The sequence below is a fragment of the Arachis ipaensis genome, chromosome B01 (assembly GCF_000816755.2).
Source record: "Arachis ipaensis cultivar K30076 chromosome B01, Araip1.1, whole genome shotgun sequence".
NCBI lineage: Eukaryota > Viridiplantae > Streptophyta > Magnoliopsida > Fabales > Fabaceae > Arachis > Arachis ipaensis.
The window spans coordinates 77368915-77385876 of NC_029785.2; the positions used below are offsets into that span (position 1 = coordinate 77368915).

At 35.8% G+C, this 16962-nt stretch overlaps 1 long non-coding RNA gene across 1 annotated transcript; it reads left to right on the top strand.

Annotated features, from left to right (window-relative positions):
* Nucleotides 15282-16090, top strand: LOC110270884. The gene is made up of 2 exons (XR_002360628.1): nucleotides 15282-15319; nucleotides 15618-16090. It is a non-coding gene; the product is annotated as an uncharacterized LOC110270884 (long non-coding RNA).

Here is a 16962-nt window from a genome sequence, read left to right on the forward strand (position 1 = left end):
GAGCACAAGATATTAGAGAGTGACCGTTTGAAGTATGTTGTTCAGTACACTCAATTTTCAATGGATTGTCAATAGAGCATACGCATTTCATATCATCGAAGGCAGGAAAAATGGGAAGTGAGGAGGTATAATGGTCCTCATTCTTGTATGCAAACATTAATAGGACAGGATCACCAAAGGTTGGACTCAAAAGTGATAGCTCAACCGATATTCACAATGGAAAAAATAGATCCAACCATTACCTTAAGAGTTCTGCAAGTCTTTGTTGAAAACCACCTTGTTTACAAAGCATCCTATAGAAAAATTTGGCTAGCAAAGACACCAAATGCGCCCACTAGTAATACCATCGCAAATACTCCTGAGACAGAAATCAAAGCTGTGATGTAAATGCATTCAATGGTCACCTCGACTGTGCATCTCATCAATGTTTAATGGTGCTGTAGGGATATGCTGATATCCACCAAACTGTCTTACCATACGGTCTTCCTGATGCTACTCCTTGATCAGAAAGCACAATAGCGTATAGACAATATTCCATGTACCTGGAATAATATGCTCGATGAATGGATCCTCATATGAAGTCCATTCAACATGGACATAATCCATACATGACAAAGTACATAACAAGGCAATTATTTATAAGTCAATAATAAGGCACAGAATCCATACGTCACAATCACATCTATACTTAAATACCAATATATAGATTACGTACGTTGTTCATCCTAATGCTATTGAGAATCCATCTCCAGCTTATTAGTCTAGTCTCTTTACGGTCCTGAGGCAGATTATATCCTAACCACATGTAATGCCATGACTTATCCTAAATTACACATTCTTATCCTATATCTTTGAAAATAATGAAACAATAAAAAGAAAGGCGTAAATACCTCCAGGCCAAGGGAAACTTCAGCTTGTCAAATCCTTAGGGTTGACATGGAATGGTACGATAATACGCCCGAGGAAGAAATAAACTTTTGCATCCACCCAAGTTTAGCTGTCTGTAATGCATAGTCTAACACATGTTACAAATGTGGCATCCACTTTATGTGGACTTGGATGTCAAAAAGTGGTAGCCACCTCATATGGACTTGGCTGTCAAACGCGTCTGAAAGTAGAATACCTCTTATGATCTGTATGATATACCTTTAGGTGTACTGCATACATCACTCATCGATTGTGTCCTGATCCAAACCCTAACATATTCTCTCTCAGAACCACGATAGCTTGATGGACCACCTACTTTGATCCTGTCTGTCTTTTGGTATGCTTCCTAGCAACTGCTGACATAACTCTTCCTTGCTCTGTCCATCATAGAAAATTTCACAGCCTATCATACAGCCACTAACATGATCCCCTTCTGTCCGAAGCCCTAGCTAATAAGCCACATCCTACATGGTAGTCGTCATCTCTCCATAGGGCAAATGACACATGTGTCTCTGGCTGCCACCTCTCAACCAAAGTAGATACAAGAAACTAATCATGGTCCCACTCAAGCATGTAGGTCACTTGTGCAAAACCTGCTCATATGAAGATCGAGTGATCGACCAAGAAAACTTGCGACAACATGTTAGTATATTTCATCTAGTGCGAAAGACTCTATCAAGCTAAAAAACGAACTTAAATAAAACTCAAATTTCCAAAAATATAAATTATATTCACATTGAATGCATAATTTAAATTTTAAACTACCAATCATTCCAACAATTTAGTCAACAATCATAATATGAATTAAAAAAAAAAGAGAAAAGAGTAAAAAATTTCTAACATGGTGAGAAGAAGAAATGGTGAGAGAGATGAGAGGAGAGAAGAGTGGAAAAGTGTGTGTCTGAGTGGTATGAGCAACACAAATTTAATGAGGAGGAGCGCTTTTATAATTGGATGAACCACATTCAGTTTGTCACATCATTTGACGAATTGTGTGGCTTGGTTGTAGTTCGCCATATCATTAGGCGAATTATATGAAATGTTATGCAGTTCGCTGAGATATTAGGCGAATTGTGTGTGAAACCCAAAAAATATTGGATCTCAACAACTAATATTTTTTTGTTTTTTTTAAAATAAGGTATTTCACTACAAGAAAAAGCGTTTTTTTCGACGCCAAAAATCGACGGTTATTTCCGCCGTCGATATTTTTCGATGGCTTGCTGTCGATATTGTCAACAAAAGTAACTAAAAATAAAATATTAAAATCGACGGCCAATTCGTCGATATTTTTATGGTGAATTAACCTTTGTCCTATTATCATCACACTGTCAACGAACGAGGGATAGAAAATACTTTTATTTTAAAATCGACGAACATGGCGTCGGTTTTTATTATTTAAAATATCGACAACCTTTACCGTCGATAAATTTAAACGGTCTATATCGCTTTCTAAAATCAAATAAACTGTGTAGATTTAAAATATAAAATAGACGTTTAAGATGTTGCTTTTATTATAAATTAAAATCGACAAATATGCCGTCAATTTTTATCACTAAAAACACAAATACCTGCGTCCTCTTCCCACCTCCAAATTTGAGAAACCCAATTCCCATATTCCCCATTTCATCCCCAAATTCCCCAATCACCAGAAACAAAATTCCCCCTTGTTCTACCCCAAATTCACGGTAGCGCCGCTGTCATTCTCCGATGCCATCGTTCCTCCATCACGGTTGCGCCGTCGTCGGTCCTCTTGCTCGTGCCGCCATCACGCTCTGTTCCTACCGTGACTCTGTCAATCCTCAAGTTTGCGCCACTGTCTCTCCTGTTGCTCGCGCCGCCGTCGCTCCGCTGCTGCCGTGCCGCCGTCGCTCTTCCTACGTTGGTCCTTATCCGCTCTCTCTTACACGTCTTCTCTCTCTCAATCGAGCTCACAAGAACTTTTTCTGTTACTGTTACTGAACTTCCGAATTCCATTATCTTGTTTCTCTTTTAGGGCTCTTGTTTTCGCACTTGGTTCTCCGAATTTTTTAATTATTTGTTCTTCCAAACATTTAGCATATATTTCTGCATTTATTTCCCCATTATTATGCTCTCTCTATTCCTACTTTTTTTAGATTAATTATTCTCCAGCTTGATGTTTATTTGGACTGTTGTTTTGTTTAATGCTGGCAGGTGACTACTTAAGAGGAGTTGAATAGATGTAAGCTGCTGATAAAGGGTTAGTACACTTCCCGTCGTGTCGTCTTTCCTGTTGCTTCGCTTTGTCATTTTGGTAGGTCCTCTGTTCTCTGATCCTTTGCTGTCTTGTTGAGTTGTTATTGCCTTAGTTATTTTTTTGTAATTTGCTATGTCTTTGTTGCTGTCGCTGTTATGTTATTGTTGCTGTTGCTGTTTTGTTGAATTTCTTGCTATGTTGTTGAGTTTTTACTGTTATTGATATATTGGTAGACTAGATTGATAGACTAGATTGGCTATATAGCAGTAGAAACTTTGGACTTTGCAGGCTATATGTTGGTAGAATGGACATTCTATAGCTGTTTACACACAGCACCAATTGCATTCAGAAAATCATGAGCATAGCCATGCTCATCTCCCCTGCAAAACCATTCTCATAGCCATTGCAGCGGCCACTACAGTTACCATACTTCTCACCATTTTTTTGTCCTATTCTTGTTCTGTCGACAAAAGTCTTCCAACAAGAATGGAGCCTGCAAGGATAAGAATCCAAGAGGGCTTCATGACATAAGCAGCAGACTCATTGCTTCAGCAAAGTTGAGCATTAGTTCTAGTCCAGGTAAATTGCAAACACTCAATTCATTTGCATAGTACTTATGTATTTCTAGGCATGAATTAACTGCTTATGCAGATCATTACATGAATATGCATTCCCAATAGCACATAAAGTAAATGCTGCCAACATTAACTCAGATATGTCCTTAAATGTATTAACATTCTTATTCTTATAAGGGGTAAGTTTAAGACATAGAAGCTAATGAATAAATGCTTGGAAATATTAATTTCAGATGTGAAGGGAGGGTGTCTTTAAGGAGGAAACCTTAGTAGGTCACCAGTAGCACCTAAATTCAAAGGAGTACAAGTTTTCACATATAAGGAGATAGAAGTGGCCACAAATGGATTCAGTGAAGCAAATGTCATTGGTAATGGAGGGTTTGGTTTGATGTACAGAGGAGTCTTAAGTGATGGTACTTTGGCAGCAATCAAGTTGCTACACAGAGAAGGTAAGCTGGGGGAGTGTGCCTTCAGAGTAGAGGTGAGTTGAGTGTGTTAGCTTCATTTAATGATATGATATATCTCTTTTGTTTTTAGTTAACAATGCAATGATTTAATATCTCCTTGTTTTTATCTAACTCTATCCCTCTATCCCTCTATATCTCCTTGGTTACTAGTGCAATGATTTAATATATCCTTGGTTACTAATAAGAAAGAACATCTTGGTTGTTGGATCTATAGTAATTGGCCTAGTCTGACTCGGTGAAATGCTTGTTCCAGTTCCACTATAACGTCCATTTTGGTACCAATTCAATGGTAGGAAAGAATCACAATGCTTTAATCCTAATTTAAAGAATCATAGTGCAAGATCTCAACCTCATATCTATTCTAACTTAACTGAGTTTAATGTATGTAGTTTAATAATCATGTTTTCAGTTTAGTATATGAAGTTGTGAAGTTAGTTTAGAGTTATCATGAGAGTATATGTTTTATGTTCACAGCTACTGTACTCGTGTATGTATAAACATACTAAAATTTATCTATATATATTCAATTTATTTTTACCTAAAATTTAGTCCTTCAGCTTCAATGATCTAAAGGAGGCCACTAAGAACTTACGGCGAGAAAATTTAATTGTAGAGGGAGGGTTCGGGCGTGTGTTCAAGGGATGGATTGATGGAAACAACTATGCTCCAACAAAACCGGGGAGTGGGATTGTAGTGGCCATTAAGAGTTTTAAGCCAGAAAGCTTCCAAGGTCACAAGGAATGGCTTGTATGTTGATGCGTGAGCATCTTTCCTATCTTTTCTTAGTGAATTTTTATTTAATTTGTTGAGTTTAATTAAGAATTAATTATCTTTTAGCCACTATGAATGCTACTTTGAGTCGTGTGCAATTCTATTTATTTTAGGTAGCATTCGGATGGATTTGACGGAGTTTCTGCAGAAAAAGAGAAGAAGGCGAATGATGCTGTCAACCCTAACCTATCTGCACTTAAACCTACATAACTTGAGCTACAGAGGTCGAATTGACGTGATTCTAGTGACGTTGGAAAGCTAACTTTCAGAGCTTTCCAACGATATATAATAGTCCATACTTCTCTTCCATAAATTCTGCCAAGGCTGCGCCTAACTTGAGATTTCTCAAGTTAGGCGCAAGACATTACAAGTAAGGCGTAGCAAGGAAGGCCTTTGTCTGAGTTAGGCGCAGGACACGCCTCTCCCACCAAGTAAGGTGTGTGTTCCAACCAAGTTAGGCACAGCCTAACTAACTCTCGCGCAAGATCAGCCCCCTCCCTTCAAGTTAGGCGCAAGACATTACAAGTAAGGCGCACCATGTGAGTTCAACACGCCAAAACTCCCTGCATCCTTCAAGTAAGGCGCAGCTATTCCCCAAGTTAGGCGTGGATCCTAGTAAAGCCAAGTGGTCCCCATGCTTACAAGGCTCGCACGGATTGTTAATTAGTTCTGATTTAAACTTTATTTTTATTTAAAAATAAGAAAAGATGTTATTTTAGTTTTAGAAAATATAATTTACATTAATTAGGATTAGATATAAAAGAGAAAAGAAACTTTTCTTCTGCATTATTTCACCTCATTCCAATTTACAATTTAAGAGAATCCTAGTTTTCACTCTGAACCATGAGCAACTAAACCTCCACTGTTAAGGTTAGGAGCTCTGTCTATTATATGGATTGATTCTATTATTTTTTCTATTTTAATTCATGTACTGATTTATATTTCAAGAATTGTTTTCGTTCTTTATTTTATGAAATTGGGTGGAACGGAAGTATGACCCTCTTTCTAATTGAGTTCTTGTATAACTTGGAAAAGCTCTTTACTTGAACAACAGCTTGAAAACATATTCTCCTAAATTTTTAATTTATCTGGATTTAACAGGATATGTGACATATAATCCTCTTATATTTAGGTAATTAGGATTTCTGTGGCATATAACTAGAATTGAACGTCACCCTCTAATTGGAATTAATTGACCAAGGAATTGGCGATTGATGAATTTTAGAGGAGACTAAAAAGGTCTAAGGAATTAGGGTTTAGTCATATATAGTTTGCCAGGAATTAAATCTTATATGATTAAAATAAATTAATAAGAAAAGTCAATCCAGAAAATAGATAACTCTGAAGCCTTAACTGCTTTCTCCATATTTTATTCCTAACTTATTTATTGCTTGTCTTCTGATATTCTGAGTTTCCTGTTTAATGCTTTTTGAACTCTCAAACACCATTTTCTGTTTGTCTAACTAAGTAAATCACTTAACCATTGTTGCTTAGTCCATCAATCCTCGTGGGATCGACCCTCACTCACTTGAGGTATTACTTGGTACGACCCGGTGCACTTGTCGGTTAGTTTGTAGTTATAAATTCCGCACCAAGTTTTTGGCGCCGTTGCCGGGGGTTGATTGTGATTGACAACTACTCGTTGTTTGATTGCTTAGATTAGATAATTTTTCGTTTAATTAGTTTTATTTTATCATTATTAATTTTTATTTTTTATTTTTTTCTCCTATTATTTTTTCTTATTTTTCGTTCAGACCCCTATCCCCTATCCTTTTTTTTATTTTCTTTTATTTTCTTCTAGCTTTTAACGTTTCTAGTTTTGATCTTTATTTAATCGTTGCTTCATTATTTTCAAAAAATAAATAAATAAATAAATTAGTGCTAATATTTTTTCTTAATTTCTAAAATTAAGTTTGGTGTCCCCTAGTTATTTTTATTTCAATTTTTCCTGTTTATTTTTATTGTTAATTTCGAATTTTTCTGTCCTAATTTTGCCTACAAATTTCAAAATTTATTTATTTATTCTATTTAGTATATTTATTTTAATTGTTTATACAGGTTACCTTACTGGAAATTCTCTACACTCTGACATAGAGAGTTCTATCTTTTCTTGTCTTCTGTCTGTTTATGCGCATGAACAGAGACAAGGAACCTCTCTTAGACTTTGATCCTGAACTTGAAAGGACTTTCAAGCGGCGTTTGCAACAAGCAAGACTTTACAAGGCTGCAGAGTCCACTATGGATCATAATAATGCTGCTAATGCCAATATGGCAAATCCGAGTGGGAATGAGTAACCGAGGAGAGTGCTTGACTCTTACTCTGCTCCTGCTGCAGATCTTTATGGAAAAAGCATTGTGGTGCCTCCTATAGCTGCGAACAACTTTGAGTTGAAGCCACAATTGGTCACTCTGGTGCAACAAAATTGCCAGTATCATGGTCTTCCCCAAGAAGACCCAAATCAATTTATTTCTAATTTTCTGCAGATTTGTGATACTGTGAAGACAAATGGAGTGAACCATGAGGTGTACAAACTCATGCTCTTCCTGTTTGCTCTGAGGGATAGAGCAAAGCTATGGCTAGATTCACAACCCAAGGAGAGTTTGGATACTTGGGACAAGGTTGTTACTGAGTTTCTTACTAAATTTTTCCCACCAAAGAAGCTGACTAAGCTTAGGGTGGAGGTTCAGACCTTCAGGCAGAAGGATGGTGAAACTCTTTATGAAGCTTGGGAGAGATACAAGCTACTGACTAGGCAATGCCCTCCGGACATGTTCTCCAAATGGACCCAACTAGATATCTTTTATGAAGGCTTGGGTGAAATGTCCAAGATGTGCTTAGATAATTATGCAGGTGGTTCATTGCACAAGAAGAAGACACTGGAGGAGACTATTGAGCTGATTGAATTGGTTGCTAGCAACCAATATTTATATTCATCTAACAGGAATCTTGTGAACTCTGAGGCTCCTCAGAAGAAGAGTGTTATGGAAGTAGAAGCTCTTAATGCTATTCTTGCTCAGAACAAGCTTATGTCTCAGCAAATAAATCTACTTACTCAGCAGATGGGTGGCATGCAAGTCTTATGACATGACAGGTAATTTTATGCCAAATGAGAATTATAATTATGCTCAATCTTCTTCTGAACAGGTCAATTACATGGGGAATGCTGCTAGAAATCCCAATAATGATCCCTATTCTAAGACCTACAATCAGGGGTGGAGAAATCACCCAAATTTTGGGTGGAGAGAGCAACCTCAGAGGCCACAAAATTTTAATAATAATTCTCAGGGTGGTTTTCAACAGAATAATTTTAATAACCACCAGTTTTAGTCATCTCAGCAAGCAACTTCTCAGCCCTAGCAGAACAATGATTTGGAAGCAATATTGGCAAGTTTTAGACAGGAAACCAGAGCATCAATCAGGAACTTGGAGATTCAGATGGGTCAATTAGCCACAAAAAGTTAATGAAATTGATCAGAGGACCACTAATAGCCTTCCTGGTAAAATAATTCCAAATCCATGAGAGGAATGTAAGGCTATTACCTTGATAAGTGGACAAGTGCCAAGTACGGAAGCACAAGTTAATGAGGAGCCAGTTGAGAAAGAAGCTCCAGAGGAGAAGAAGGAAGAAGTAGAGCACGTCCCTCCAAAGCGTGTGGACAACCCATTCCCAAACTCTCTTGACACTTATCCTACATTGCCAAAGGCTCCTGAGTACAAACCTAAAATACCATATCCTCAGAGACTTCAAAAGGAGACCAAGGACAAGCAGTTTTCAAAGTTCTTGGAAGTCTTCAGAAAGTTGCGAATCAATATTCCTTTTGCTGAGGTTTTGGAGCAAATGCCTCTCTATGTCAAATTTATGAAGGAGTTGTTGTCAAAGAAGAAGCCTTTAAAGGGAGATGAGACAGTGGTCCTGATTAAGGAATGTAGTGCCATCATTCAGAATAACTTGCCAAGGAAGATGCCAGACGCAGGGAGCTTTCAAATCCCATGTACCATTGGGGGCACCACCTTTGAGAAAGCGTTATGTGATTTGGGAGCAAGCATCAATTTAATGCCCTTATCTATGATGAAGAAGTTGCAAATCCAAGAGGCACAATCCACAAGGATAGCATTACAGATGGCAGACAAATCTATAAAGCCTGCATATGGATTAGTAGAGAATATCTTGGTCAAAGTGGGTAAGTTCTTCCTCCCAGCAGATTTTATGATTCTTGACACGGGGGAGGATGAGAATGCCTCTATAATTCTAGGAAGGCCATTCCTAGCCACTGGAAGAGCTCTAAATAATGTAGAAGTGGGAGAATTAGTACTTAGAGTGCATAATGAACAACTAGTCTTTCATGTCTTCAAAGATATGCATTCAGCAGGTGAAGAAGAGAGGTGCATGCAGACTGAGCTTATTGATCCAAACATTCAAGAACCCCCTGATGATGCACAACAGAATTTGCAGCTCAAACCTCCTTTGGTGACAACCAATAAAATTTCTCCTAACATCAAACCTAAGTTTGGTGTCGAGAATACATCATCCACCAAGGCAGAGGTTCCCAAAAAGAAGAAAGTACCCAGGGGATGGAGAAACAAAAAGATTCCTATTGATGACTTCTCCCCAGGAATGAAGGTGGTGTTGACTAGCGATCCAGTGTTCACTTATATAGTGAATAGAATCCTCTCTCTGGAGCATATTGAGCTACTTTATGAGGACACGGGGAGAAGATTCACAGTGAGGGAAGAAGAGCTTAGCCCCTATAATCCTCCTCCCTAGAGGAGCTAACCGTCAAGCTAGTGACGGTAAAGAAGCGCTTGTTGGGAGGCAACCCGATGTTTTCGTATCCTTTAGTTGATTTCTGTTGGTTTAATTTTGTTATTTATTTAGCTTTAGTTGAGTTTTTACTGTTTTTCCTTTCTTTTACGTGTGTTTAGATCATGCAGAGTTATTGAAACAGAAACAGGTTCCTGAATACAGCGTTTCGGACACCCGAGAGTATATTGATTCAGATGAGGTGATGCCTAACTTGAAAATCTCAAGTTAGGCGCCACATGCGATGTGCAAAGAAGCATTCTTCTCAGGAGGGTTGGCGCCTAACTTGAAGTTTCTCAAGTTAGGCACCACAATAAAGCATACAATGAAGATTGTTGTCTGCTTGGTCTGCGCCTAACTTGAGAATTTCAAGTTAGGCGCAAGGTGTGAAGACGCAGAACAAGTTAGGCGCAAAGAAGAGCAAGTTAGGCCCAGAAATAGCTAGCATACTTCGAAAGGCTGAAGTTAGGTGCCAGGGGGATTACAATACATGAAGTTAGGCGCGGGTTGTGAAGGATGCATGAAGTTAGGCACCAAGTGCATCAAACCAAAATCAATTCATTTGATTTCCAAACCAAATCTTGCATCAAACCAAAAAAAAAAAAAAAATATTTTTTTCTTAGTATTTTTTTATTAATATTTATTTTTACTCTTCCGTACATTTTTTTTATGTCCCTCCCTATTTTCAGTTTTTTCTTACTTAAGGACAAGCAAACTTTTAAATTTGGTGTTGTCGCTTCGCTTGTGACTTTTCTATTTATTTTAATGGCACCAAAAGGAGGTGAATCATCTTCACGGAGGAGCACAGCTTGAAGAATGAGACGGCCACTAGGATAACTGAGGTGGTTGAGTTTCTTTCATTCTATATTTTCTCCCGTTCTTATTATGTTATATTCCTTTTTTCTGCTATTTTACTTGGTTTCTACATGATCCTTTGTTATTTTAATTCCTAGGTTCTAATTAAATTAGTTATTTTTATTTTGTTATTCATTTTTAATTCTGAAAAGTGTCTCATGTATTGCTCACTGAGCTTGAATCCAAAAGAAAAAGAAGAAAAAGATGTAATGCATCAGAAATTGAGTTTATTTTTTAAGAGTAGTCTCATTTAATCAAATGTGGTGGTATTCTTTGTGATTCTGAATGCATGACATAAACCGTACATGTTGAATTTGAATCAAGGAATGTTGATGTATAAGGAAAAGGAATTTAGAGAACTATTATGAATTTTCTGAAATTTGTAAAAGTTGATCCTTGAAGCAAAAGAAACAGCAAAGGAAAAAAAGGATATAAAAGCAAGGTCTAAGGCTCTGAGCATCAATGACTAGCGAGGTCAGACATGATTAAAAGCTCAAAGAGTTGTTTCCCTAGTCATATGCTTGTGGTGTTCTTGTGTCAAGTAATCCTTGAGACAAAATATTTAGAGTCGAGATCAATTGCAATTAGCAGAGTATGCCAAAGGCTTTGAGCACCACTGTCTGGGAGTAGCTGATAGAAAAATCAGAACTTCAAAAGAGTTCCCCAGTTAAGTGCTTGTGGTGTTCTTGTGTCAATTAACCCTTGAGATAGAACATTTAAAGTCACGGCTATGCTCAAGGTGGAAAGCACCAGTTAGTTGAGAATTTAAGCATATCTGCTGTGTTCAAGGATTAAATTGAAGTATAAAGATCAGAGAATTCATAATATGATCCGGATTCTAATTTCAAATGACATTGACATTCCTCTGATTCAAAGGAAAGTGAGATGCCAAAACTGTTCAAAATTGCAATAGATAAATCTCACTTTAAGAAGAGACATGAGTATAATTGAACTCTCACTTCTCATACAAATTCACATCTTAACCTTGTATTAGTTTTGGTTGCTTGAGGACAAGCAACAATTCAAGTTTGGTGTTGTGATGCGTGAGTATCTTTCTTATTTTTTCTTAGTGAATTTTCATTTAATTTGTTGAGTTTAATCAAGAATTAATTATCTTTTAGCCACTATAGATGCTACTTTGACTCGTGTGCAATTCTATTTATTTTAGGTAGCATTCGGATGGATTTGACGGAGTTTCTGCAGAAAAAGAGAAGAATGCGAATGATGCTGTCAACCCTGACCTCCCTGCACTTAAACCTAAATAACTTGAGCTACAGAGGTCCAATTGACGTGATTTTAGTGGTGTTGGAAAGATAACTTCCAGATCTTTCCAACGATATATAATAGTTCATACTTCTCCTCCATAAATTCTCCCAAGTCTGCGCCTAACTTGAGATTTCTCAAGTTAGGCGCAAGACATTACAAGTAAGGCGCAGCAAGGAAGGCCTTTGTCTGAGTTAGGCGTAGGACACGCCTCTCCCACCAAGTAAGGTGTGCATTCCAACCAAGTTAGGCACAGCCTAACTAACTCTCACGCAAGATCAGCCCCCTCCCTTCAAGTTAGGCGCAAGACATTACAAGTAAGGCGCACCATGTGAGTTCAACATGCCAAAACTCCCTACATCCTTCAAGTAAGGCGCAGCTATTCCCCAAGTTAGGCATGGATCCTAGTGAAGCCAAGTGGTCCCCACGCTTACAAGGCTCGCACGGATTATTAATTAATTCTAATTTAAACTTTATTTTTTATTTAAAAATAGGAAAAGATATTATTTTAGTTTTAGAAAATATAATTTACATTAATTAGGATTAGATATAAAAGAGAAAAGAAACTTTTCTTCTGCATTATTCCACCTCATTCCAATTTACAGTTTAAGAGAATTCTAGTTTCCACTCTGAACCATGAGCAACTAAACCTCCATTGTTAAGGTTAGGAGCTCTGTCTATTATATGGATTGATTCTATTATTTTTTCTATTTTAATTCATGTACTGATTTATATTTCAAGAACTGTTTTCGTTCTTTATTTTATGAAATTGGGTGTAACGGAAGTATGACCATCTTTCTAATTGAGTTCTTGTATAACTTGGAAAAGCTCTTTACTTGAACAACAGCTTGAAAACATATTCTCCTAAATTTCTAATTTATCTGGATTTAACGGGATACGTGACATATAATCCTCTTATATTTGGGTAATTAGGATTTCTGTGGCATATAACTAGAATTGAACTTCACCCTCTAATTGGAATTAATTGACCAAGGAATTGGCGATTGATGAATTTTAGAGGAGACTAAAAAGGTCTAAGGAATTAGGGTTTAGTCATATATAGTTTGTCAGGAATTAAATCTTACATGATTAAAATAAATTAATAAGAAAAGTCAATCCGGAAAATAGATAACTCTGAAACCTTAACTGCTTTCTCCATATTTTATTCCCAACTTATTTATTGCCTGTCTTCTGATATTCTGAGTTTCCTGTTTAATGCTTTTTGAACTCTCATACACCATTTTCTGTTTGTCTAACTAAGTAAATCACTTAACCATTATTGCTTAGTCCATCAATTCTCGTTGAATCGACCCTCACTCACCTAAGGTATTACTTGGTACGACCCGGTGTACTTGCCGGTTAATTTGTGGTTATAAATTCCGCACCATATGTACAATAAAGACCTTAAATTATAGCTTATATTTTCCTTTTAACTCATTTATCTTGCTTCGGATTCGATTTCATTGGTTTGTGTCCTTTTGTTGACAGACAGAAGTCAATTATCTCTGGCAACTTCACCATGAAAATCTGGTGAAACTTATTGGTTTTTGCTTGGAGGGTAAAAAGAGACTTCTTGTTTATACATTGATAGAATAACTATTAGGGATATTAATATGTAGTATAGTTAAAGTAAATTGTTAAAAATTAGTTATATGTTATTTGTCTTTCACAACTTATATTAAGGCTTTTAACATGGTTCGAGCATGTGAAATCCACCCGTGTAACTATTTTAAATGGAGTGGGTATTTTATTTTACAACTTGGAGTGCTGAATTCAATCAATCATTTTGAATAGCAATTAGAGTAAAACTATGGTTGTGACTTCTATCTTGTCAATTATAGTGAAAACTAAAAAAATTATGCATTGATGAAGGAGAGTTTCAGGAGCAAGAAAAGTGCAATTTAATCTGCTAGTTTGGAACTGAATCATGGAAGCACTGTCAGGCTTAGATCTTATGATACATAGGCATTGTCCCACCAGACATGAGGTAATATTTGATTCCTGTATGTAGAGCTTCTTCCTACTACTGCTGCTTTAGATTTTACATATTAAATTTTTGAGGAGCTTTACTTCTCCAACTGTAGGTTAGTTTCAAATTTCATCATATCCATAGTTGTTTTAGTCTGATGGATAGTTAGTTTGATGTCTTATTTTATGATGTTTTCTGAATATTAGGCTGTGCCCTGATACCTTAGTCCGACCTTGGAATACATTTACATGTATTGATTATGGGATAACAAAATATCATTTTGTAGACTGAACCGATTATGGCGATAGCACATTGATATTTTGATTTTTGACAATTTGAAGAACCGATATTTATTATACAATAGGATATATCATATATGTGTAGCATTATTTGGTTTGAAAGAGACTTTACCTCGCGCGGCATATGGACTTGGAAACAGGGTTCTTATTATTTATCTTAGTTCTTCATTCGATATTGTCAAAAGCAACAGGATGATGATAACTACCCAGTTCTCTTTTTTTGAATAAAGCTTGGCCATTATTTCACTCAAATTTTTTGAGGCTTGTGGAGTTGATCATTTCGGTGCAATTGAGTTCATCATGTTCTCATGGTATGGCTCGAGAGTCGCTTATTATGAAAAACGAAAATGTAGGTGCAACTGAATAAAGCAATCCCTCCCCCCTTTTTTTTTTGGTGACACTACTCCCTCCCTTTTCTAAATTAATTGTTTGTTTGTACAAATTCATACGTTAAATGATTAATATATAGAATATAGACACATGAAGGAGTAATGTAAATGTCTTTTTCTAAAAAAAAAGAAACTGTAGGAAGATGAGATATGAAATTAGTAAATTACTATTCAGCTTAATGTTGGCTTCAAAGAACCTTGAATCTGCCGAAACGCTGTCTTAACTCTTCTCTTGAGGCCTTCAGTTGTAACTCTCAACTTGCTCATTCTCTTTCTCGAGTTCTGCCACATTCCCATCAAATTTTTTCCAAACTTACAAATTTCTCCAATCATTACATCTTCAAAGAGAGAAACGACGAGTGTATGGATGACTTATCTGCTTTCTTCTCATTCTTTTCCTCAAATTTTTTGGCATCTGATTTAGCCATTATATTTGGAGCGTGGCGACTGATGTTAACCTATACAAGAGGTTAGTTCATTCTAAGTTTTTTTGCATAATTATTTATATTTTCAGGGAAGAAAGACTAAGATGTTAATATTGCTCAACAGATAATTGCTGAAAGGAAAAGTTTAGGGGGCCAGCAACTTTTGTGTTTTTTGGCCAGCACTTAACCATCAAAACAAAAGTGGGTGATCTCCTACCATTAGATGTAATCTCACACCATTAAAAATACTATTGATGGCCAATTGATGGTTACAAAATACCAAAATTGTTGGTCCCCTAGCATTCCTCTTTTTAGTTCTGTTCTAATCCCGCCACTTTCGTTCCCTAGATTCCATTCGCAAGGTTGGCGCCATTCCTTCCCTTGCTTTCTTTTTCTTTCGTTTTATCTATTGTTGTTGTTGTTTTTTGAAGTGATTTTGAATTTTTTATATACTTTTTACTTTGATTCCGAAGAAAACTGTGGCTATTTTGAGAAATATTTTTTACTTTGAATATTTAATTAAGTAGATGACAATTTTACTCTATTCTTCAACCTTGTTGTTATAGGATGACAATTTTGAGTTGTTGGCTACTCAATCTCGATTAAGTAGATGCTTTTGGGAAATTTTAGTGTTTAAGATCTCATTTTGAATTGGTGCAGATTCTACAAACGATGGACTATTTGAGGTCTGAAGATGAATTTGTGATCCAAACAAGGTGCCCAATGGTGATGAGACATTTCAGGGATGATCTAAGACTGGTTTAGCACCATTAGAGAGAATAATGAGAGAAGAATTTGGTGAATAAGAGCTAGCAATGACCTCGTCAGAATATTTAGTACTAAAACATATCTTGAAAGGGAAGTTAGTCTCATCAAATTAAAGAAAATATGTGTGCTGGGTATTGTTTTTCTAGCTGTAGTTAAACACTTGTATCCCTTGTGTTGAGGGCCATAGGCCATAGCCAAGAAATACACAAGATTCACTCCTATCATCTATCTTATATGAATTATATGGTCTAGTATAAGGGAAGCAAAGGCAACCGAAAGTCTTATTTAATTACTTTACTTTGAATATTTTGTATTATTAGTGGATTGCAATTTAAACGAATATAAGTCTAAGTTTAGTTATTTATCTTATGTTGAGTCTTTATGTTAGAGGATTATTTATTATTTTGATAAGTTTGTAAACTCATTATCTAATATTTAGTATAAATTTTATTTTTATATTTAAAAGTTTATTTGTCTTGTTATCTAATATTCTGTATAAATTTTATTTATATATTTAAAAGTTTATTTGCATTAATTGTTTACTATTTGTCAAATAAAAAAATAATTAAAACATATAACTATTAAAATCGACGAAAAAGTTGTCGTTTTTTAAATTTAAAATAGAAAAAAAAAATACAGACAAAGAATTTGTTGGTATCTAAATTAATAAATCGATGGCAACTGTGTCGATTTTATTGAATCAAATATCGATGGCATGTTGTCGATTTTATTAAGCATATTATAGACGAAACTATTGTCGATTTTAATTGAATCAAATATCGACAGAAATGGCGTCGATTTTAGTAAGAATAATGTAGAATTTTCAAACTCATATTATAGACAAAAACGCTGTCGATTTTATTACATTATTATCGACGGCAAGGCAAGCTGTCGATTTTATTAGAATTTTGAAAAATCGACAAGCTTAATAGCGACCACCTCCGCCGTCCATTTTGCCGTCGAAATTTAATATTATCGACGGCTTAGCCGTCGATTTGGCCGTCGATTTTAACGATGTTTCTTGTAGTGTTTTTATTTTATAACATAAAAATTTTAGTTTATATTTATTAAATGAATATTAAAATTTATTGCCTTTTGAAGATAAAACTTCTATTTTTGATTTCTTAACTTGTCATCAAACTCTTATCGAATAATTTAAGTATGGCATAAAAACTTAATGTTGTATAATATATTAAGAAAATAATACATGACCAATAAAAATTTATCTTTTGGTACA